Below are 22,771 nucleotides of genomic sequence, written 5' to 3' on the forward strand. Positions count from 1 at the left end.
CTTTGGATCATGACTCTATTAAGCGAGGAACTGTACATACATGCAGCAAGACACAGCCCTAAGGAGCTTGAAATCCAAACAGAGAAGACAAACTGAGGTGAGAACAGAAGCACCATCCCTGTGGCACAGATGGGGAATGCAGCCACGGATCACTCACCTCGGGTGACCCTGTGCTGGTAATTAGGAACTTACATTCTCTTCCCCACATCCCACACATCACAGCAATTATTCAGTGCAGCCACATTGATACAGAGCTAACATAGGTCCTCAGCACCAGCTGATCCTATGGCTGATGGCTATGCCATGTCACCAGCTCCAAACAGCGTCCCAGAGCTGCACGGGTTACAACAGACCTGGAGGGATGAGGTGATGGCTGCTCACCACGCAGAGCTGCTCTCTCTCTGTGGTCCCAGTCCTGCTGCTCAGGGCTGATCTGGTTGGAGAACACAGCAGATATGTTTGTGACACACGAGCACCCAGCAACAACGGCTGATTTGTGACATCGCACCTCACTGCTTCTATGGGCAATGCTGGCTCAGCCTAGCAGAAGGCAGTACACGACAGGGAGAAGTAAAGGAAGAGATCATGAAGTTTAAGGTCAGTAAAGTTTAGAAGAAGTTTAGGAGTTTAAGGTCAGTAAAGTTGGGTTTGGGCTCAGGGTCCTAAGGGTTTACCTTTGGTGCCACAAGCTTTTTATCAAAAGCAGAGACTTGTGCTTGAACTTTAGTCCTCCAGGAACAGAATATCTTTGATCAAGACCAGATTGTCCTCCATTAACTTTAAAGTTCACCCAGGTATCTACCATAGTCTAACACAGGTAGCGAGTTGAATTGCTTCCCCAGCCTGGGACTGACACAGGCATTCAGCAGAAGACAGTGCAAAGGGTGAGATCCAATTAATCCTGCCCCTGTTCTATGCCACATCTGACTCTTCCCTCCTCCCCTCCTAAAGGGCTTGTTTGAACACATCTGCATAAAGAGAGCTTCTCACCTTTTTAAGATCAGCCTCAGAAAGGCACAGCAGCAATTTGCCGTTGAGACAGAAGGGGGAGAGAAAGGAGGCTGTGAGCAGCAGAACAGTGCCTGCCATTTGGATGGGTGAAAAGAATGAAGCAGAATGCAGCTGGTAGCTCACTTAGACTGTGCCTTCTAGCACAGCATCGTTGTTCTCTCATGCTCAAGATCCACATCCAGAAATTTCCTGAAGCCCAGAGATGAATTAGGTCCCATACTGGCAGTATCAGGGCTCACTCCTCAGCTCTGAGAAGCAGATCTGTGCCCAGTCTGACAGCAAGAGCAGGACTGGAGACACAGCACTTCCCAACAGCAACAGGTGCTGATGGTGTTTGTGCTATGAAGAGCTCTATTAGTTAGTATAATAACTATAATTACAAGGTGCAACTTCTCGTTGCTTTCACCTGCAGGCTGAGGTGGAAGCAGGAGGTTCTTGCAGCCCCAGAGGAATACATGAGATTAAATCATGAAAGTGGAGCAAAAGAGCTGGGATCCAGCTAACACTGGAGGCACCTGCCCCTGCCCAGAGAATAACAAAGAATTAGGGGTATCAGAAGGACCAGGGCTCAGCAGGTTGTTATTGATTAAAAGAAATGCCAGATGGAATAAATGCAGGATGCCCCTTCAGAAGCAAACAACATTATTTAATAGCCACACGATCCAGATGAAGGACACCATCAGCGCAGGTGGTCTCTGCCTGGCAATGTTTCCAAGGCAAGTTCAGCTGTAAGTTGCACGAAGTGCCTATTTGCAAAGGCTGAAATCCTGCTCAACAGCTGAAGGAAGGTGATGGCAGAATGACCACCACAGCCAGGCTGGGAAGGGCCCAGAGAGCAGCATTGCCTTGCAGGTCAAAGCTCATTTTCTTTCAGCTGTTGAGCTTTGCCTGCAGTAGAAGTGTGGCAAGATACCTTATGACAACTTCCACTGGTACTCAGATGCTGCCCCTGTGATTACCACAAGCTGTTACTACCAAACTACCTCTTGTTGCTTTATGGCTGGAAGATATTAGTGTTTGTCCATCACACTTTGATCCCTTGTTTAGAAAAGAATTCTGTTTCCTTGCTCTTGAGTGCCTCATTCTTGGCTAGGGACTGAACTGCAGGCTGATATTTCTGCTTGGCCCTTGAAGCCAACTGTTAACCACACTTCTTGTCCTGCTGGTACCACCCAAGAGCTCAGCAGTACTGCCATACAAATGGCACAGCATCATTATACGAAGAACAAAATATGTGGCAGGGCCCTGCTGTGGCTTAGAGGCTCTGAGAAGAATCTGTCAAAATATCTTAGACATCTGCCATGTGTAAAAATCTCATGATTGTTCTTCAAATTCTTCCACAGATACATCAGCTTCTTCCCCCATCTCCCTCTGCTCGTTACCAGCTGTGTGTGACACAAGAGCTCTTTTCCTTCCATTTATTCAATACCTGAGGTCATTATGCTCTGTTTTGAGACATCCTAAATCACTTCCATAGCACACAGTTGGGATGACATGAAGGATTATGACTTCATGTGGGAATAAGGAGGAGCAGATGAAGACTTAATAGACACAAACCCTGCTTTATGCCAGTGCCATAACTAATTAGAAACAGGGGGGAACAAGTAGATGGTAACTGTCTCAAACTTCTAACAGAAGAGTCCATAGTGCTCTCATGCCAGCATCGCAGCAGTTGGACAGCTTTGTCCTTGCATGCAGTGGTAGGTATTTGGGTATTGGCACATGGCGTAGCCCACAAGCATGAATGGCCATGGAAAGCTGCAGGGATGCACAATGACTGTGTCTGTTCTGTCCCAGGAGGATTATATTCCTTCTGCCTTTGAGATGCATTTTCCATCAGCTTTGCAGTGAGGCACACTGTAATGCAAGAGCTCATGCAGAAGTAACAAGGTTAAAGCAGTTACCAGGTTGTGATCTGGAGGCAACGCTGCGTGAAGAGGCAGAAGAGCTTCCAGTCCCTTCCCACACTTCACTAAGCTTTCAACAAAACGAGAACATATCTCAATATGCTACAGCTTGTCTTCTGAATTCAAGAAAACTGCTGAGAGCTTTCAGCCTCACAGCTGTGCTGCTCCAGAGAAGCACAACTCAATCACAATTCCTTGTTGCTCTTTGGCTTCTATGCTGTTCTGAGGGGTCTCATCTCAGTCACTCTCCTCCTGACCTGCATGGAAGGACTCTGTTCTGGTTACTGTGGGCAATAAACACATCATCCCCCACAACTTGGCAGACCTGTAACCAGCACCCAAAGATAAGAGCTTGCCAACCTCCTCATCCAGCTGGGGCAACATGTGCCAGAGCATTAACAGATTCTTTGTGAGGATAGCCTAGAAGAGATGCAGCATCCAAAGGAAACATTGAAGGAGGAGGCAGAGAAAGAAAGGAAAAACACCACCTTGCCTTGTACTTACTCTGCTGTCCATCAGACCCATTTGATGAAGCACAAAATCATTACCAAACTGCCTCTCTAAACAAAAGTTACTTAAGCATCTTCCTCTTCCAGCACTTATAGGGTTTATGGGATGCTGGCATGCCTCACACAGGGCCTTTCCCAATGGGCTACACCTGTGGGGAGAAAACTCAGCTGCAAGCTATCAATTACTGTGTGCTGGGCACTGTGCATACTGCTCCAAGATGTTATTCTTAACAGGATCTTTGAGGGAAGCTCTGCAGGTAACAAGTGTTTTTTTCGTGATGTTTTTTTGCTGTTCTTTTGCTAAATGAAATGTTAAGGCTGTGGATCAAAGGGTTTTCTGTTCCCTAGAGAAGGGAATAGCTTTGGGGCTGTGCTGGAGGTATGAGGGAACCTGGTGGCACTTGGCCTATTTGTGGTGATCCCAAGCTACATCTTGAGGAGTGGGTCAGTGAGAGCTGCCAGCCCCTCCTGGGTAGCAGGGATATGGCTTCTATTTTTGTTTGTTGCCTTGTTCACTTCTTTTAGTATTGATAACAGCTGGGTGACCTTATCTGAGCTACAACATTGCATGTCCTTGTGTTATTTTGCAAGATGTTCCTTGGGACTTCAGGTACACTTCTGTCTGGTCTTGGACATATTAAGGAGGGGTTGTGGTGTGTTTTTGAGAGGTTTGCATATGGACCAATGGTTTTCCTTATTGTTCTGGTATCATTGTTTTTCTAAACATCTCCCTCTGACTGCTGGGTAGAAGGTAATGTAAACAGGAGGTCCACATGTATAGGTAACATAAAGCTTAGGCTGGCTTGTTTCTGAGATAGCCAGGCTGTGCCAGTTTCAACAGCTTCTTTACATATGTGAGCCTGTAGGTGACCAGCATCCACTAACAGATCATCTATAATTTAATAAAAGTTAGCTCTCTCTATTAGTGTAAGGCAACACGTTGGAAAAAGCCATTAATCATAGCGAGTCTTGATGGCTGCTGAGTCTGCACCTGCGAAGCTGGAGCCTTGGGAAATAGTATTTTGAGCAATCTGCATGGCTTTGACAGAATGCCTGTAACTTTTTCCCATTACATCATTACTGGGGCCAACACAAAGGCTATCTGGGTTGCTCAAGGAAGTGTATTGTGGAAAACAATCCTACTTTGATGACTGATCCAGGCATTTATTTAGGCAAAGCAGAAGCAGTTGCACTGGCACATTTGATCTGTGCTGTTAATGGGAGACAGCTCAGTGCATGCTTTTGTTACACTTGCTCTTGCTTGCATAAGTTCTTGAGATTATTTTTTTTTGATGAACAAATCTGTCTGCTCCTTCTCATGGCAATCCTGCAGTGTCACAATCCTACTTATCACTCATACTTTCCAGATGGGATGTTTTCCAAAATCTGGCTCAGAAGAATTTGCCCAGGTTGATAAAAAAAAGCCACTCAGTATAACACTAAACAGATAAATGCGTGTATGTATGCACCAAGGAGGAGAAAAAAGCCACACAAGTGGGATGCAGTGTGTAGGAGTGGAGTAAAATAAAGTAGTGACTTGATTTCTTGTTGTGCTGATGTCTAATTGGCCAAAGAGATGTCAGTGTCCCTTTGTACTGTTTTGTAGCAAGCATGCAGAAGTCACTGCTTCCCTCAAAGGGAAGAAAATCTATTACAGGACTTGCATTGATGTGCTCTGGCTGTTGCTGGAGCACCTTGCAAACCATTTGTTTTTTCAGTGTTTGTTCTCTGTTAGCATTTCTCATGTGTTGTTGACTGTTATTAAAGACTTGCTAAATGCTTTGAAGGAAAGACTTGCAGAAATGGCCAACTCGCTTCTGTGCCTTTGGACTTCCAAAGTTTGAGTGCTCCTTATTTGGATGTTGTTTAAATAAGGATAAACAAACCTTCTGAAGGAATGAGTAGAGATTTCAACATTGTAATATCTGAAAGTGAAAGGGGAAACTTAGTTAGAAAGTGGCATATGGCAGCTGTGCCCTTCTCAGGTGTATGCTGTGTGGTAGAACAGTGTCAGTGCAGAAGGTTTCTGCACTGTAGCAATGTTTTTTCTGGTTTAGGTTGTTTCTAAGACTCTCAGAGAGGAGAGGATTCAGTTTTCAGCTGAGAAATGCACTGCTCATTGCTTCAGCCACCACTGATCAGAACTGCAAGAACTTATCTGTGAGGGGCAATCTGTTAAGGTAAAGCCATGAGCAATACATCTGTCCTCCTAAGTTGGTCTTTAGAAGACTCAGCCAGACCTGGCCATGGTCATTCCTTGCACCAAAAAGCAGCAAATGGGGTGTGCCGCTCCCCAGGCTTGTGGGCACACATTCAGCCTGCTGGATGCTGGCTCCATACTCTCCCACAGCTGCTGGGTCATTCAGCCTTAGGTTTAGCCAGCAGTAGCTTCTTGCCACCACTTCCTTGTTCTTGGATTTAATTCTCGACCATTTCAGGGTGTGCCTATTTATTTATTAATTTCTCACAAAAGAGGTCTTGCAATTCATTTGAAAGTGACCAAAAATCCTTGTTGAGAATGTAAGGCCAGAACCACACATGTGTGCCTGTGCACTGCCCTGCAGCTACCGATTCCTCCTTCCCCGGGCAGCTCCATGCAAGCAGCCCAGAGAATGACAAAAGCACTTGGCCGTCATCCTGCTTCCTCCCCCCTTCCACCTGAGCTCTGCCTTCCAGGTGTTACGTGCGTTTTGAAGTCAAAGTGCTTGCCAGCTCCAATTAAACTTGTGGTTTGCAGACAAATTGGGAGCCGGCCGGAGAGGAAGCGGGCGGGAGAGTTGTGTGGAGCCTGCAGCAACCTGCAAGCTGCTTGCTTGGTTGCTTGCCCTGTGGCTACTGCAGCATTTGGGTTTTTCCTCCCATTCTTTGCAGTGTCTTGGGCAGAAGTGTTAGGTGGGCACAGTGATGGCATTGCTCTTTGTCACTGTGTTAATCCAAAACGCTCTCCTTGCTCAGCTTGGCTGCTCTTTCAGGAGAAATTAGGCTTTTGTAGGGAGTTTCTGCTGGTTAACAGTAACCAAATTCAGCACTGCGGTGGATGTCTCCGTGCCAGCTCAAATTCCACAGGTTCCATGCAAGTAGCAGTAAATATTCCACTGTGAATATGTTAGAGGCATTTGAACAACACAATTCCCAGGCTGCACAGTGACCAAGTTAGAGTCACTGAATAGTTTGGGTTGGAATCCTGGAAATAAAGATCACTGTGTTCATGGCTAGAAACAGAATATCTCAAGTTGGAAGAGACCCATAAGGATCATTGAGTCCAATCCTCCCTGACATGAAGGGTCCAAAACCCAACTTCAAACACTGGGCTTTGTTTGGGAGTGGCAGTAGTGATTTTGATTGTTTTTCTACTTGCAACCTTGGACACAGATACATTTTCACTGGCACAGCTGCCCAGAGCTGTGGGTTCCCCATCCCTGGGGGTACACGTGGCCATGGATGGGGTCCTGGTCAGGTTGAACTGGTGGGGGGCAGCCAGCCCAAGGCAGACGGTTGGAACTAAATGATCTTTAAGGTCCCTCCCAACCCAAGCCATTCTATGATTTTTAACAGCTACAGGAGAAAGGACCTTCCATTTGGGGACTTGCCAGAAATGGGACTCCTCAACCGCATGAAAAGAATGGACCCAAATGGCTCCAAAATGAAACATTTCCTGCAAAAAGTTTGTTTTGACAAATTTCTTTCTTTCTCTAGGAAGTGCCGTACAGTGAGGAAATTGCTCACCACTTCTAGTGTTTGAAGCTATGGGAGACGTCTTTCTGAGCTTAAAAAGAAAACATATTGCTCTTTTTTTTTTTTTCCTGTTTGCATTCATACTGCTTGCCAAAAGGGGCTCTGAGAGCAAAGTCAGATGCAAAAGCATCAGGAATCAGTTTATTAGCTGGGAAGTGACTTTCAGCACATCTTGCTTTTGTTTCAGTGATCTTTCAAACCTGGCTGTTGGCACTGCAGACACATCTACAGTTAATGTGTTCCTGGGAATGTTTTTCTCCAGTATCAGGGGTGTTGCAATGATGTTTCTCCCCAGCATCCTGATGTTTGCTCCCAGGGGACTTCCAGCCCTCTGGTTGCTCTTACTTTCTGTTCTGTGCCTGAAGTTACTCCCCCCCCCCCCCCCCAACACCCCAAGATATCTGTGTGCCCTTGCCATGGTCTTCTGCCGTACCCTTTTAGGTTTCACTTGCTGCATCCTCTCTGGCATGCATTGTTTTCATTTACTTCCCCTTCTACACCCATAAAAGCTCCTTGTTGATGTCTCTGAAAGCCCCAAAATAAGCTGCATTAAAGCAGAAGAGGAGTACTTGATTGTGGACGTGAGGATAAAGAGGATTAGGGACGAGTGCCAAATCTACTGTTTAAAATCCTGCACTTGCTGCAGAAAGTATCTGGTCTGTCCTTTGCCAGAAGCGTCTTTGGCCCTGGAAATGAGCCCCATGTCTGTCGTTGTCCCAGCAGCAAGTCCTTTGCAGGAAGAGCAGTCCCTGAGCTGTTCACCGTAGGAAGGACTCATGGGTCTCCATGCAGCCCTCTTCTCCTACAGCCATCTCCCTGAGAGCGTTTCTGCTTTTCCTCTCGCCCGTTCCTCTGTCCTCCACCCCCCTCCGCCTCCATCTGGTTTCTATCTGGGCTGAACAGATGTTTTTCCACTTCTTAAATGTCCTGTGCTCTCACCTTGACGACGTCTAACAGCGGTTGTTCATTCTTCTTTCCCCAGGTGTAAAACTTGAAAAACTGGAGGGGCTGGAGGAGCACCAGCTTCTCACAGCCCCTTTGTGCACGTTGCTGCTTGGTGGAGGGATAGGAAAACCTCTGTGCTGGTTCACCTTGCAGCCTAGAACCCCATTTCTCTTTCCATCTCCCCTTTCCATTGTACACAGAGGATCAGACCTGTGATTTATGCTGGGGCAGTGTATATAATATTCTCACTTTCATGTTATAAATGTTTAACAAATCCGTAAGGTATCAAAAGAGCTCTCAGGGGAGATTTGCTAAGAAGGGTTGGTGGATAAACCTTGAGGGCTTGGCTGGAAAGCAGACATACACAGTTTATTGCTTCCCCCTGCTGTGGGGTGACAATAGGTTAATTGTAGATTTTTTTTTCCTTAAAATAAAAGTTCCTCACTTGGCAACTCAATCAAGTGGTATCTGTCACGTGGAGGTCTCCTGAAGGATTTATTCCCATTTTAAGTAATGTTTTGGAGGTGTGTGCTCCATCTGGAATACATTAGATAGAGAGCAGCAAGGTCTGCTGGCATGTGCCTGGGCTGGGGAAGGTGTGTGAGGTGGGGACTGGCTGCAGCATGGTACCTTCCTGGTACTGTCCTTCTCTCCTGTTCCCACTTTGTGGCTCTGAAGTACTGCAAAAGGGATTCCCTGAATCCTCCATCAAGGGACTGTGAGCATCACAGCAAGGGAGAGGGATGATCTGAACAGTTCTGGTCCCAGAGATGGTGGCAGCCACTGCTGTGCCCACTTCTGGCTGTGGCAGTGCCCAGCTCCAGGGCACTGAGGATGAGTCAGAAGTTACCAGCTGCTCCCTCCTCCAGTGAAACCACCTCCCTTCTCTGTGTTCTCTGTTCTCTCTCTCTTCTTCTTGGTACTGTACAATCAAGTGAAATCATGCCACTTGGAAGCTTCCCTCTGCTTAGCTTTGCACTTCTTTACTTTTTAGCTGGCTGGACCCTTTCTCCTATAAAAGAGCAGCAAATGATACAATAAGAGAGCGTAGCACTTTAGAGGTGAGCAACTGCTGGGTGCAAACCCAATGTCAGAGCCACCAGCTGCTGCCCTGTGGGAGGTGGGCGCTGAGCGGCCCCACCTGCTCTGGGTTTTGGAAACTGTCCTCCTTGGAGACCATATCTGTGAGCACTGGCATTTTCCATGCTGCCTGCCAAGGGGGCTGTGCAGCACGGAGCAGACAGCCTGCGTGTGTTTTTTGCTCGCTGGAGCACAGCCACCTTCCTGATGGAATGGGGCTTTCATCACGCACTGTCCCTGGCCACTGAGCACCCATGTCTGTGCCCTGCAGGTGCCTGAAAACCCATTTGAGGGGCAATGTTGGGACAATGAAATGAGATGGGTGAGCTGGCATGTCGTCTCTAAATCTGGGGAGAATGGGGTCTCCTCCAGCATCACAGCCCTATGAGGCCTTTTTGAAGATAGGACCTCTCTGTGGGTGAGGTCAGTACTGTGAGACGCTGCTGCCATTGAGAACAAAAAGAAGTTTGGTTTTCAAGAAACATATTTCCCTGAGCTTCCTGCCCTTGGAGATCTTGGCCAGAACTCTGGTATTTCGTGCTCCCCAACCCTCTGAAAGATGAAACTGGGCTCGGGGTGCAGCAGGAGCGTTACTAATGGGATGTGGAAGTGCCATATGGCCCCAAACGATCACTGTCAGCGAGACGGCTCCAGGAACCCCTCTTGCTGTATGGGCAATTAATCACCTTCACCTCCTGATGTGGGTGGAGCTCCCATCCCAAGGGGTGCTCTGGTTGGAGGGATGGAAGAGGTTTTCTTTCTCTTTTAATGCTGGAGGGGTCTGCACGGCAAGGAGGAATCCTTCCCTGTGTGTGAGCGAGCACTTGGCTGCATTGCCTTCACAGGCCTGAGTGCCTGCAGGATCATTGCAAAGCTTAACCAACACTTCCCTGAAGCCACCAGCTGTCATTTCACTGCTGGAAAATCAGCAGCGTTTTGTTCTTTTATCTCTTAGCTCCGTCTGGATTAAGTTGAAAGTGGTATTCAGGGCAAATTTGTTGATTCAGGCTTTTCTTACTGCAACAGACTTCCCTTTGTCCCCAGCACCTCTATTTCCCACATTTCCCTCTGTGGTGCAGTCTGCACTATCAGCTTCTGGCCACAGCCAGGCTCATGCCACATTTTAGCCTCTTATCACTGCAAACCTGGGGGTGTGCTGGAAAAAAATCTGAGCAAATTGTATTTCAGCTCATCCCTTCTTTTACTGCTCATGGATAAAGCATTTCTTCCCAATCTTGTGGCAGTTCATAAATATTGCTGCCTGGTTAGGGAGCGATAGTAGAAGTGGTACTGGGAGAGTTTGCTGTGAGGATGCATCCTTTGGAAGCCTCTGCTGAGGCTGTGTTGATGCAGCTCTGTGCTGCTGCAGTGGCTGTGGCAATGGTGTATTTGTGGGGAAAACCCATCTTTTTGATGAGAACAGTTGTCCTTGGTCACAGGGAGGGCCTAAGAGCAGCCTGACTGGGAGCACACAAGGCTTGGGATGGGTTGGAGTGGCAGTAGTTGTGTATCCGGTAATCCCTGGCAGTTCACCATATCCTAAAACACTGTTTCATTAGAGCTGCTTTCTGAAGCAGCTCTTGCCTCCCAGCGTGGGGAGGTAGGCCACTGAACCAGCTGTGGTTTTCTGTTAGTTTGCTATACTGGAGTTTGAAACTGTGCCGCTGGGTTTGCCAGTGCTGTTCTTTCTGATGCTACCCAGTTGTTTCGCACAGCCTTGAAGTGGTTTCCCAGCTATTTGAACTCCCTAAATGACAATGCTTCATTATTGTCTGATGGAGAAGTGGAATCTTCTGTTTATATGTAAAGGTTCCCCTCCTTCCCCCCCTACCTCCCTCAACATATGCAAAGGCACTGCAGAAACTGGAAACAGATAAAAAGAAGAAAACGGGCTTTTAAATCGAGTTCTGAAGTGTAAAGATGTGAAGGCCACTTAGAAATCATTGCCTTGCGCTTTCTCCCACACTGTGATTCATTTGGTCCAATCCATCATTGATTCAACATGCTCATCCGCCAGAGCCTTCAAAGACAACTGTGCATCTGCTTTCGCCATTCATCAAGGAGGAGCACAAAGGAGAAGGGCAAAGGAAAATGTATTGCCAGCTCCCTTTGGTGCTGTTTAATGGGTGTGAAAAAAGGACAGTGGAGAAGCTGGGTTAATGAAAGCCAGCACTGCTGGGGAAGTGCCCTCGGGACATATATTTCTCAGCCCAGGTATGGACCTTGCTAAATTTGATTCTGCAAAGGAACTTCAAAAGCAGAGCAGGAGAGCCAAGATGAGGTCAGTGTGCAGAAGGGTAATCCAGTGCAGGTGGGGGCTCCTCCCCAGATGTGGCCTCTCAGACATTGAGGGGAGAGGGCTGTAGACCCCTCATGTCTCCCATCTCCCAAATATGCACTGAAGTATTTTCAGGAAGATGATGCTTTGCTATCCGGAGAGTTTTGTAGGGAGCACCATGTAAAGAAATGGTTTTGTTTTGTTTTGCTTTTTAATGCCAACTCCTATGGAGAAACTCTACCTTTTCTGTCCATTGGATCCTAAGTGCTCTAATAAATACAGAAGATGTTATATGCCGGGGCACTGATTTGCCGATAGGAGTTGACAAGATATATCTTTTTTTCCTCCTTCAAGCCAGTTCTGCATGTGGAATTGTTAGGATGAATTGGATGAGCATTGACTGGGGCAGAAAATCTTGTGGCCATATGAAGGGTATGCGTGAGAGAGGAGACGATGCTTTTAACTCCCAGTTATGCCATAGGAGACCCTCCAGATGGGTCCTTCCATGGGCTTTCTCTGAAGCTTTCGGGCATTTAACACTCCTGCTTTTCCAGAAGTGAGGAAAAATATTTTGGGTACAGATACAAAATGAATAAAAATGTATTTCTGGGCTTCCTCAAAACCCACCTAAATTCCTGGGCCAACCCCGAGATTATTTGTCCTTCTTTAGCATGGGTTTATCTTGGTGAAGAAAGCTTGTTCTGAGATGTACAGCAGAAGGGTGCTTTGTGCAAAGCATGGGGAGGACTCTTGGGCAACTTAGTGGCTGCTATAGAGCAACAAGTGAAATGATACGCCTTGCAGTTAATTATCTCACTTTTGGATGAGGCCTAGACCTCCTCCAGGGTTCTCACGTGCAATTATTTATCACTAATACTATGTTCATTTCAATCAAAGATGCTTAGCTTGAAGTTTTGCAAAGACAGGCTTCCAAGTAGTTGAGCAACAATTTGTTCTCGGAATAAACCAATTTGCAGCTGGGGCCTGAAATGCTTTGAAGAAGATGAGTTTATACTTGCAGGCATTCTGCTTTGTGCTTATCTTGATTTGGCCTTGCAGATCTTAGTCCAGATTTTAGCTGAGTGCAGTCTTTTCTTCAACTTTGGGATGGGGAGGGGAAGCAACCCAACAACTTGTGGATGAGTGAGCTCATGTCCCAGATCCTTCCCCTGAGAACCAAATAGAGCTTCTGGACTTGTGTAATGTGCTGGCCAGTACATGCTGGCTCATTGGGGTCCTTTCCTTGTTGGAAAGAAGATATAGATGAAAGCTCATATGAATTATTTATCTTTGTGCTTTAACTCTATACATAGAGAGAGCTGGAGGATGGGCCTCCTTGGGAAAGGCTGGGAGATGTGGACAAGAAGTCTATAGAAGCTCTGGGAGTTATTAGCACACCCACCACAGAAGCCCTGCTAGTTCTGTGTTTGTGTGGTTCATCTTTCAGACTAACTGGACAGACTTTCCTTCTTTTGATTTGTGTGCTGCAGGTTGGGTTTTGCTTTTCCTGGCTTTCTTATTAGTACCCACGCTGCAGCTTTTTGCTCTCGAGTTCCCTTGATTTCACTCGGTTCTGCAGCTTTAAGGGGAATGGGAGAAGCTTGCTCGTGTGCCTACAGCTCAAATTAAGCGCAGCAACCCCCTCTTGGCAAATTCATAATTGTTATGGAAATATTATAAATCATTCCTGTGAGGTCCCAGTTCACTAACGAAGGAAGCAGGACAATGTATGCTGCTAAATGAGAGTCCTGATGCTAAAAGGCTCCTGATGGACATCTGGGACAGTGAAGTCACATAGCCTTAGTCTGGGTGTGGTCAAAATTGCAAACAGACATTGGTTTTAGATAAAACAGCATTATTGCACTTTTATAGAAAGTTAGTAGCGTGGCTGCTGACCTTATGTTTGGCAAAAGTAGCCAACCCAAAGCATGCATGCAAGGCAGATGGGGAATGCGATTTAATTAAAAAAGAAAATGTTATTATATTCTGAGAACAAAGTGGTAAAATCTTCTGACTGCGTAGGAATTTCTATTGAGAAATGGAAGGCACTGACAGGCTGGACTGGGAGGGGACGTGGGTCTGGGCCATCTTCCCCTGGTTAGGAGGAAGAAGGACAGTCTCAGGGTATCAGCCAAAAGCATGGCTGGTTGTTGCCTCTGGAGCAGCAATGACTGGAAAGTGGCCAAGCACTTTTCTTCCATCTGGAGCTGTGTGATAGCAGCGATGGCTCCCTGCCTGCTGGAGCTGCTACTGGCACCCCCAACCCCACCTGTGCCTGCCCTGGGGCCCCCAGCACTGCATACAGCAGCCAGACCTGCAGGGAGTGGCAGCTGAGCATGGGTGCTCACTGCCCACAGGAGATGCCTCTGGGGATCTGAGCAGATTGCTGACAGGGTGGGGGTTCTGGAAATGGGGTGATTTAATGGGTTTCTAGGGGGGGTTCAGGTTGAATATTAGGAAAACTGGTGAGTTACAGGGATGCATCAGCAGGAGCAGGAGCAGCTTCTCCATGAGGCTGCTTGCAGGAGGCCATCAGCATTAGCCATCAGATGTAAGGGTGACATCTGCCATGGGCTCTGCTCTTCAGGGCAGGACCCCCTGACCTTCGGAGACCTGGAGACCATCACCCACCCCTTGAATGGCCCCAGAGAGGGCAACGCAGCCCGTGACCCTGATCCACCAATCCATCATCCAGTCCTGTCCCCATGCAAAGCCTGCAAGTCTTCTGGGCCTGGCTTGGGGGGTTCTTCAGAGACCGGGGTGAGCAGTTCTGGCTGCAGGCACCAGGTCTTCATTTGTAAATAAGCACCTAGCTGCTATGGTAATGCTTATTTAATTTGGGCTAAGTATTTCTACAGCTGCTCTGGGGGAATCATGCTGGTTTATGCTGAATGTTAATTCTCAGCTGCTCACAGCTGCAGAAGCATATCGGTCAGACTCAGCCCTAAAAGCAGATTGTGTTGTGTGGTGAGGTGTGGCCACATTGACTTTCCCTGCCTTTGGGGTTCACTGAAAAGAGCAGTGACTTTCCAGGACTGCTTGCACTCACCTAACGCAATCCAGGGACCAATACCCATCTGTGCTAGCAAAGCAGGTCTATAGTTTGCCTAAGGCATTTTTTAAAGAAAAGAAATGCCACTCCACATCTCAGCTCCATCTGTCTTTACCTGCCTTCTCACCATGCCACAAGCCATGCTGTTTTGCCTTGCTTTGATTATGCAGGGCTAAATCTGGCTTTGCTTTGAACAAGCAGGGTGGGCCAAGGTATAGGATACAAGGGGCCATCCACAGATCGCGTGTCATGGTGTCCATGAACCCAGGGACTTTAAGCTGAGGGTGGAGTCAATGATCTGAAGATGGATGGTCCTTCCTCCAGGGTCCTCCAGGGGCCACCTGACCTTCTGCAAAGACCCCACAGATCCCCTCTCTGCACTGCACCTGAGTTATATTAGTGCTGAGAGCTCTCCCAGCAGTGGGATCGATGGGCTCTGGGGCTGAAATGCTGCCAAGCCATCCTGCTGCAGCAGGTGGGCCCCGCTCTTGGCCCTGGCTCCTCCAGCACTGTGAGCAGCTGGGGAGCTGCTATCCTCAGCCAAGTACAGATAAAAGCCTCCCTCCATCTTCCCCTGGGCTCAGGCAGGTTAGAAAGCCTGGTTTAGCTTGTACTACACAGGATGCTCTTTGCAAAAAGTGGATTTTGGAGTGTGCTGTTCTGCAGCAAACTCAAGAGCTGCTCTTTGTTCAGGGTGGTGTTTTGGAGCAGGTTTTGGGGAGCAGCATGTTGCATTGCAGCATCCCCAGAATCCTTTAGGCCCAGCATCATCTGCAAGCTTTGCACCACCTGAGATGATGCTGTGTCCATGATGTGCTAAGAGGAGCTCTGACAGGGCCCTTTGCGAGCTATCGTGCAATCTGTTTATAGCTTGGGATTGTCTTTGACTTTTAAACACTGCAGTGAGGAGTAAACGCAGCGATCCCAATGTGGGCTTTGTTATGACATTCTGTTGCAGGCAGGAGGCAAGCTCCGGCTCTAATAACAAACACCCAGTGTTATGACACTTTTACCTTCCCAACTATTTATGCAAGAGCAAATATTTTATTTTAAGGTTTGAAATGGGCGGATAACATAAAGCAGTCCCATTCCTTTAAATAAGGCCTGGTTTTTGCTTCAGGAGATGTTGTTTAATGGAAAGATTAATTGTGTTATATAGGGCTGTATTGCCTACCTACCAGTTTCTGTCTTGGAAGGAGCAAAGATGTGGCTCTTTGTGCTGGTACCAAGCTACCAGCCACGAAGACATGCAGTTCCAAGGAAGAAAACAAAATGTTCTACAAAAAGTTCATAGAAATCAAGGGTTTGGGTAGTGCAGTTCTTTTTTTGGGGCTGAAAATTGATTTTAGCTGCAATGGTTTGCAACAAGTTCACCCTATGCTAACACCCTATGCCAAGCAGTGTAAAACGAGAAGGGAGTTTCGAAGAACTTGAGCTGTTTTCTGCCTCGCAGTAAACATTCAGCATCTCCCTATCACTGCTACGCCGCGTTAGAGAAATCCTGCGTGCATTTTCATCTCCTGAGATTGAATTAATTAACTTGAATTTTCTTCTTAACGACACATAATGACTGGGGAGAGCAGGAGGAACTGAAAATTTAATCTTGACTTGTCAGCAAATTCCTGCTCCAGCAGCCGAAGGAGAAGCAGCCATGCACTTGCATAATGCCCTGGTGTGGCCGCCTGCCTGTTTTGATTAAATGGATTCTGGGGGTTTAGGAAAACTACAAAGTTTATAGCTATGGTGATCTTCAGAAAAGTGATGTCAAACACCATAAAGCTGCCAAACCGCCACTGTGGTGCTGGGATTTCATGCTGGCCTCCTCTGTAGCAGGGATTTTCAGTCCTGGAAAGTGCTGTTAAAATAGTGTGGATGGAGGAGGGGTAGCCTCGCGCCATGGAGACCTTCCTTCCCCCTCTCTGAACACTGCTCATTTTCCATCAGTGCTGCTTGGAAGCCGTGTCTGAAGCCAGCTTGCTGCTGGGAGCCAGGAGTTCCTCTGCAGTGGTATCACTCACTCCCCTTGCTGGGATGCCAGTGGGGCTGTGACACGGTGCCCTGCAATATTAGAAGCCCCTAGCACACAGCCAGGGCGATGTCTGACTGTGAGCTTTACTCAGCTCCTTCCATTACAAAAATGAGCAGGTTTTGGGCTGGAGCTGTTGGGAACGTCTGCCTCTAACAGCTTAAGGCATGCTCCCTCTTTTGGCAAATTTTGATATCTGTTCCTATTGACTATAGAGGCAAAATGCAGCCTAGGAATTCTGAATTCCTGAATCTAAACTGCACTGAGATTGCAGCCACCTCTTCTTGCAGTAGGTGCTGTAGGGCTGTGCTGTACAGCCAGGGGATTTACATGGCCATGAGCATTTCAACATCTTAGGCCCTAAGGAAGAACAGGGAGGGAAACTGCACCTAATCCCTGCTGAAAGGTAGCAGCAGGGATGGAAGTATTCAGAAAGCTATGCCTGATGAGATAAGGGCTGAAGGATGAAGATTGATGGCTTTTTTCCATCCTTCTGGTTGGAAAGGTCTGGCATAGATTACCCATGCAATTGGGGACCTTGTGTAAGCACATCATTGAGCCCAGCAGGCTGTTTGGGTGCACAAACCTCTTCAGGCACCCAGCTCCTGCACAAGGATACATGAGAGAGTCTGCAATGAGATAAGGCTCAGCTGAAGGACTTATGTGGAACTTGGAGCTCTGGGCTTGAGATGTGACTCACTGATGGGAAAGTACTTTCAATAAGGTTCTTCCTGGTGCCAGCGGAAAACACAAAGAATCAAAATACCTCCAACATATTAATGGAGGTTTTCTCAAACTGAAGGTTTAATTGATATTTTTCTTCAAATAGCAGACTAAAGTTGAGTAATTTAAGCCATTTTACAGCAAAGGCAATTGAATAATTGCTAATGGCTTTCAGCTGAATGTATTTAAAGTCAGGTCAGGAACCCGAGCTGATTTAAAGACCAAAGGGCATTCCTTTCTCTTGCAGAAGAATTAGATTACAATGATAATTACAAGGTGGGATTCAAAGTAGAACTGAGATTTGAGCATTGCCTTGGCAGATCAACAGCAAAAGAACCGATCTGGTGAAGAAAAACGTGAAGAAGTGGAAAAACTAGGCCTGAAAGTTGGTGTCATGTGAATGAGTGGGAGAACAGAGCAGGAAGGAGATGGAGGTCCTTCTGGCTGAGATCTGGTCCAGGCAGTGGCACAGCTTTGGGTGATGGTCACTTAGGATTGGGTGATGCACATATGGGAGGTGTTCATCTTGCAGATGATGCCCATCAAATGGCCAAGAAGTGTTCTGGGAGAAGCGTTGTGCCCAACTGATACATCAGGGGGGTGTTTTGAGATTTGTCCTGAAACGTGTGGCTTTTATGCATCTGATTCTTGAAACCATTTGTAAAACAAGGGAGGTTTGGGAAGGTGAGTCCCTATCCTGTGGAATGGTCAAGGGGAGTAAAGCAAGAAGAGAGACCTTCATGTTAGAAATCTGAATTTTAACATTTGTTTAAGGATAAAAATAGAAGTGTTTTAATGAAAAACCCTCCTGGCAGAATTTTCAGTGGCTCTGCTTCCTTTGGAAGAAAGTCCTTGTAACATAACACTGACAAGAAGGTGATGGAGCTGTGGCCTGCTGATTTATGTGTCCTGGCATCATGAGGCAAAGCTTAGGATGGCACAAAATTCCCTCAGCCATGGCTGCACCCTGCATCCATTCACAGGCTGGGCACTGGTCTGGGATGGTGGGCATCTTGGCTGGAGAGCCCATGGGGATATTATAGCCTGTAGAGCAGGATAAGTCACAGCCGCAGGCCATGCACTGAGAGCCAAGTCCTAAAAACCACCAAAGCCAAGGGGAAGCAGATGCTCGGAATATTTGCGTGGGTTCTTCTCAGACCAGAAAAACCTCATACAGTTCCAAAGCACAATGTATTGATACATCAGACAAGCTAAGACTCCTGCCCCCAGCTGCTGTTGGGGCAAGTCCTTGTTTTGTTTGTTTGTTTTCCTGTTGCTGGCTGAGGAATTTGCTGGCTGAGGGAGCTGGCAGGTGCCAGTCTTCCTGCACAGCTGCGGGACACTGGGGCACAGTTACACCATGCTGTGTTTGCTGGGCCTGCAGTGCTGGTGGCCTTTCTTTGTCCCTACAGTGGTGTCTCATCCTGCTATGGGGTGGTCAGGGGCTGGAGGGGTGAGAAGGGAATCTGGCAGCTTTTCTCTAGCACATTAGTCAATATCTAAAGGAGATGTAGTTTAGGTGCAGGTAATGGCTTCCACATCTCAGTGACAGGATTGCAAGAGATTGCTCTTTGCTATCCGCTGGAATGACCCTGCTTCGGTACTTCTTCAGTCATGGGAGAAGGAAAAGACAAACTCTTGATCGCTTTTCTTCAAATAATAGAAAACCCTTCATTTCCTCCTTTTTGTTTCCTTTTAAGGTCATTGGATCTTTGACTTGCCTCAATGTTTACTTGGTTTCCCTATCTCCTACTGTGCCCTCCAGTAGGGTGGTATGGTCCTGCTCATCTACGTGTTGCTCTCCATGATGGAGATCTATGAAAGGTCACCATGCCTATACATTCAGCTAAGGTTATCTAATGGCTTCCTTTCAGCCCCCTGCAATGATAGAAGCACTTTCCATCTTTTGACTGCTTGTGCAAGGCAAAGCTGTTTGGGAAATTTTCTGCATCACAGATTGCCTTTTGCTGTAATTCAGGTTATTTCCATTGCTAGCCACCACATGTGGATGTATGGTCTATTAACACTACACTGCACTGAACTTCATCAGAACTACCCAGAATACACTGTGGGTGGCTTTGCTATGGCATACATGCCTTTGATTACCTTTTGGCAGCCCAGTAGTATGAATGAATTGTACTTGCAGCCTTCCATGGCAGTTTCTGTGGGCTTTCTTCAGATTTCATCACTTCTGGCAGTTCCTCACTGGATCTTGTCTGTTCAGTGTCCTCAGCTGAGGAGTCCTCTATTAAGGTCTTGTTTCTTGCAGACTCCCTGTCCTCCAGTCTTTGTCCTGATGCCACCAGAGCGCTTCATAGTCTTTCTTTCCCTTCTCTTGCCTTTGTAACTTGCTCCTCAAGATCCTCACAATGAGATTTAGGGAGAAACCAAAGAGCCACCAGTGCATTTTTAACATCCCATTGCCTTGGGAAAAGCTGTAATCGTGCAATTCTCTTTTCTTTGCTATCACCCAGCTTTCCACCACACTCCAACATGGGAACAGTTAAAGAGCATAAATAGCAAACAGGTTCATGTGCCTAAGCACTTCCAGATGCCTGAGCAGGTAATGCTTTGAAATGTCTTTTAAATGAGCACTGAGTTTTGACCTGCAGGATAAATGCTGACTGGCATGACACAAATAATACTGATCTAGAAAATTATGCCAAATTATCCCCACCAGCCGTAATGGTGGTAACGGCTCAGAAACTCACACCTCAATGGAGCTATTTCCTGCCAGGACACTGCAGAGCCTTGCAGTTACTGTCACCAGCTTGTTCCGTGAATTACCACGTCTTTGCTAATTGTCTGTGATTCCCCATCTAGGTTTAAACACAAAACTTCTGCTGTTAATTTATTATCTGTGTGCTCACCCATGCTCCAGCCTGTCTGATCATCCGCTTACACCAGACCTAAGGAACTGAGTGTTGTATGCTCTGCATTGCTCACAAAAAGCTTCTTCCTATGGTGCAGTTTCCTCATGTGGGGATTTTGCACCTGGTCTCTGCAGCACAGAGGTTTTCATTTTCCCCTCTCTCCCTCCAATTGCAATACTTTTTTTCTGAGCAGGGTGGTCAGAAATATATTTAGCCAAGGAGCTGAGCTGTACGTTGTATTATTGCACAGCATGGTCAGATTGTATTCCTAGTGACTGTTAACAAACGTTTGCTTGGAAAATGTCTTCTATACTTGGGCAAGGAATTAAACTGCTGGTTTAAAATACATTTCTCTGTGTGAGAGGGATCACTTTACCTTGTGCTGAGTGATAGCAAACATCGAACGTAATTTCAGAGTCCTTCCTTCCTCTGATTGTTCAAATTTCAAGTTTAACAGTAAAATAAAATCTTAAAGGAATAATTCTCCCTTTACTGCCTTCAGTCTGCTCCCACTTTCTCCCTCAATAGCTGTAGGAGACCTTTCTTAATCTTTCCAATTAACTCAGTATTTCCTGTAAGGCTAACACAAGTGGGTAAGAAAGGAGTGTAAAGCGAGGAAAGACATCTGTCAACTATTGGAAATACTTTCCATGTTAGAAATTGAAGTGAGCCCACACTGAAGCCAGATGATCCAGAGAGAAGAACAATTGCAGCGTTGGCTTGAAAAGAATGCGGGTGATTTGTTATAGCTGTCCTCACAGTAGGCACCCAGTTGTCATGTTCATATGAGAATACCTTGGAGATATGCTAAACACATATCCCGTTCCCATCAGGAGTGCTGAAGAGCCAGAGCAGGCAAGGTTTGACTTGCATTTTCTGGAAGACATAAATTATCATTTGTTCCTAAATCTCCATCTTTTCAAATCTTTCTCATTCCTCCCTGCCGTCCCACGACTAATTTAAAGCAAGCTGTGAAGGGCTCGTGTGTAGGCAGTTGAAAGTGTGCATTTTACAAACTATTGAAACTCCCAGCAGATTGAGGCTGCACGCAGAATTCTGTAACGATCTGCTTCTGACTGTGAGCCTTATGTAATAGGTCAGTGGAGACCCATTTTGGTAATGGCACAGTAAGAATATGAAACACTTTTGGGGAGGAGAGACCCAGCATTTCAGCTGATCTGACACGGAAGCTCTTGTATTGTTGTTTATTTGTTTTACTTTTTAGTTTATTCTGAAGTTTTAAAGTCTCTCTGGCGCAGCCTGAAAACACACAGCCTTGTGAGCCAGGGCGTGTTTTAACAGGAGAAAGGGTCCACAGACTTCCAGGGCTGTCCCACTTCTCCACCCCTCCTTGCCCTGGCTAAGTTAATTCTAGTTGCAGAGAGAAGAACCAGATTCATCCTCCTAAAGGGTGGAAAATGTGATTTCAATCCAATAAGTTTCTGCACCACTTGGCATCCTTTTCTCATTCCTGACCAAAGACCAGCTTTTCAGTAGTCACTTGCCATCCCCACTTGCAAAAAGAATCCTATGAATCAGTCAAGTCACGGCATTGCCCTACCAGTTTGACATTACACTCTTGTATTCTCTTGCACTTGAGATCCCTTATTGTGCCAGGCTCCAGGAAATCATAAAAAACTGTGAATGACTGGATTACTCTAAAGGGCAGAGGGTATCACAAGATCAACAACTGGAACTTTACATTTCATGAATCACAGGATTTACCCAGCCTCCTGGGCAATGAGCCCAGCAACTCTTATTCCAAAATGGCCTACCAGTGAAGATGTCAAGAGATGAAGACTGCACTAACAACTCCTTTGTTACCTTCACGGTTAATCATGATGCTTGAATTTGTTTATATTCATTTCTAGCATGAATTCATACATGAATTCTTCCTCATGGAATACTACTGTGGGGTGAGGAAAGGAGGCTGCAAAGGTCATTGCTGCATGCTGAGGTTCCTCAGAGCAGCCTGAGCTCTGGATCTCATGGAAAAAAAGCAAGCTGGCCTAGGGAACCCATCAGCACTTTGCTGGCAGCCAGCCTGGGTTTGAACAGAGATAGGATTATCCCTGAGTGCACCACATCTTGCTCGCTTTGTCCTCCTCTGCTGTCTCTAACACAGAAGGAGCTATTTTAAAGTAAAACCTTTCATGAAAACTATTCAAGATGTTCTATTCCAAAGGGCCAAACCCATGTCTCATTGCTGGGTTTCTCTCCTTTGAGCTATCTCTCCTGCCATTTAATAGAGACGAGCAAACAGATCTCATGGAGAGAGGAGCTGCTGTAAGGCTTATGTCATTGCACTGCATGTTTCTTTGCTCCTGTCCTGGTCTGGAAGACTCTCCACATCCATCAGGAGCAACAGATCTGTCCTTCAGCTGTCTTACAAGTTTTATCTCTTCCTCTAGCCATTGCCTTCTTGCTGACCCCTCTTGCAAATACCAACTCAGTGAGACATCTCTGGCCTCCAGCTCCTGCCTCCATCCTTGAGACCTCATCTTCTTCCTCCACTGCACATCCCCTAAGCCCAGCCTTACAACATATGTGCGATTTGCAGAGAGTGTTTGTCACAACCAGGTGGTTGAAAGTAAAAATGCCACCAGATCTGCCTTTTGTAACCATGCAAGCA

At 46.6% G+C, this 22,771-nt stretch overlaps 1 long non-coding RNA gene across 1 annotated transcript in view; it reads left to right on the forward strand.

The window, feature by feature from the left end:
- Window positions 1–484: 484 nt before the first annotated feature.
- Window positions 485–22,771, forward strand: part of LOC107319885 — a 42,110-nt gene continuing 19,823 nt past the window's right edge. The window contains exon 1 of the long non-coding RNA XR_001557983.2: window positions 485–597. This is a non-coding gene — a long non-coding RNA (uncharacterized LOC107319885). The remainder of the gene's footprint in view (window positions 598–22,771) is intronic.

This window comes from Coturnix japonica, chromosome 12 (assembly GCF_001577835.2).
Source record: "Coturnix japonica isolate 7356 chromosome 12, Coturnix japonica 2.1, whole genome shotgun sequence".
Taxonomy (NCBI): Eukaryota; Metazoa; Chordata; class Aves; order Galliformes; family Phasianidae; genus Coturnix; species Coturnix japonica.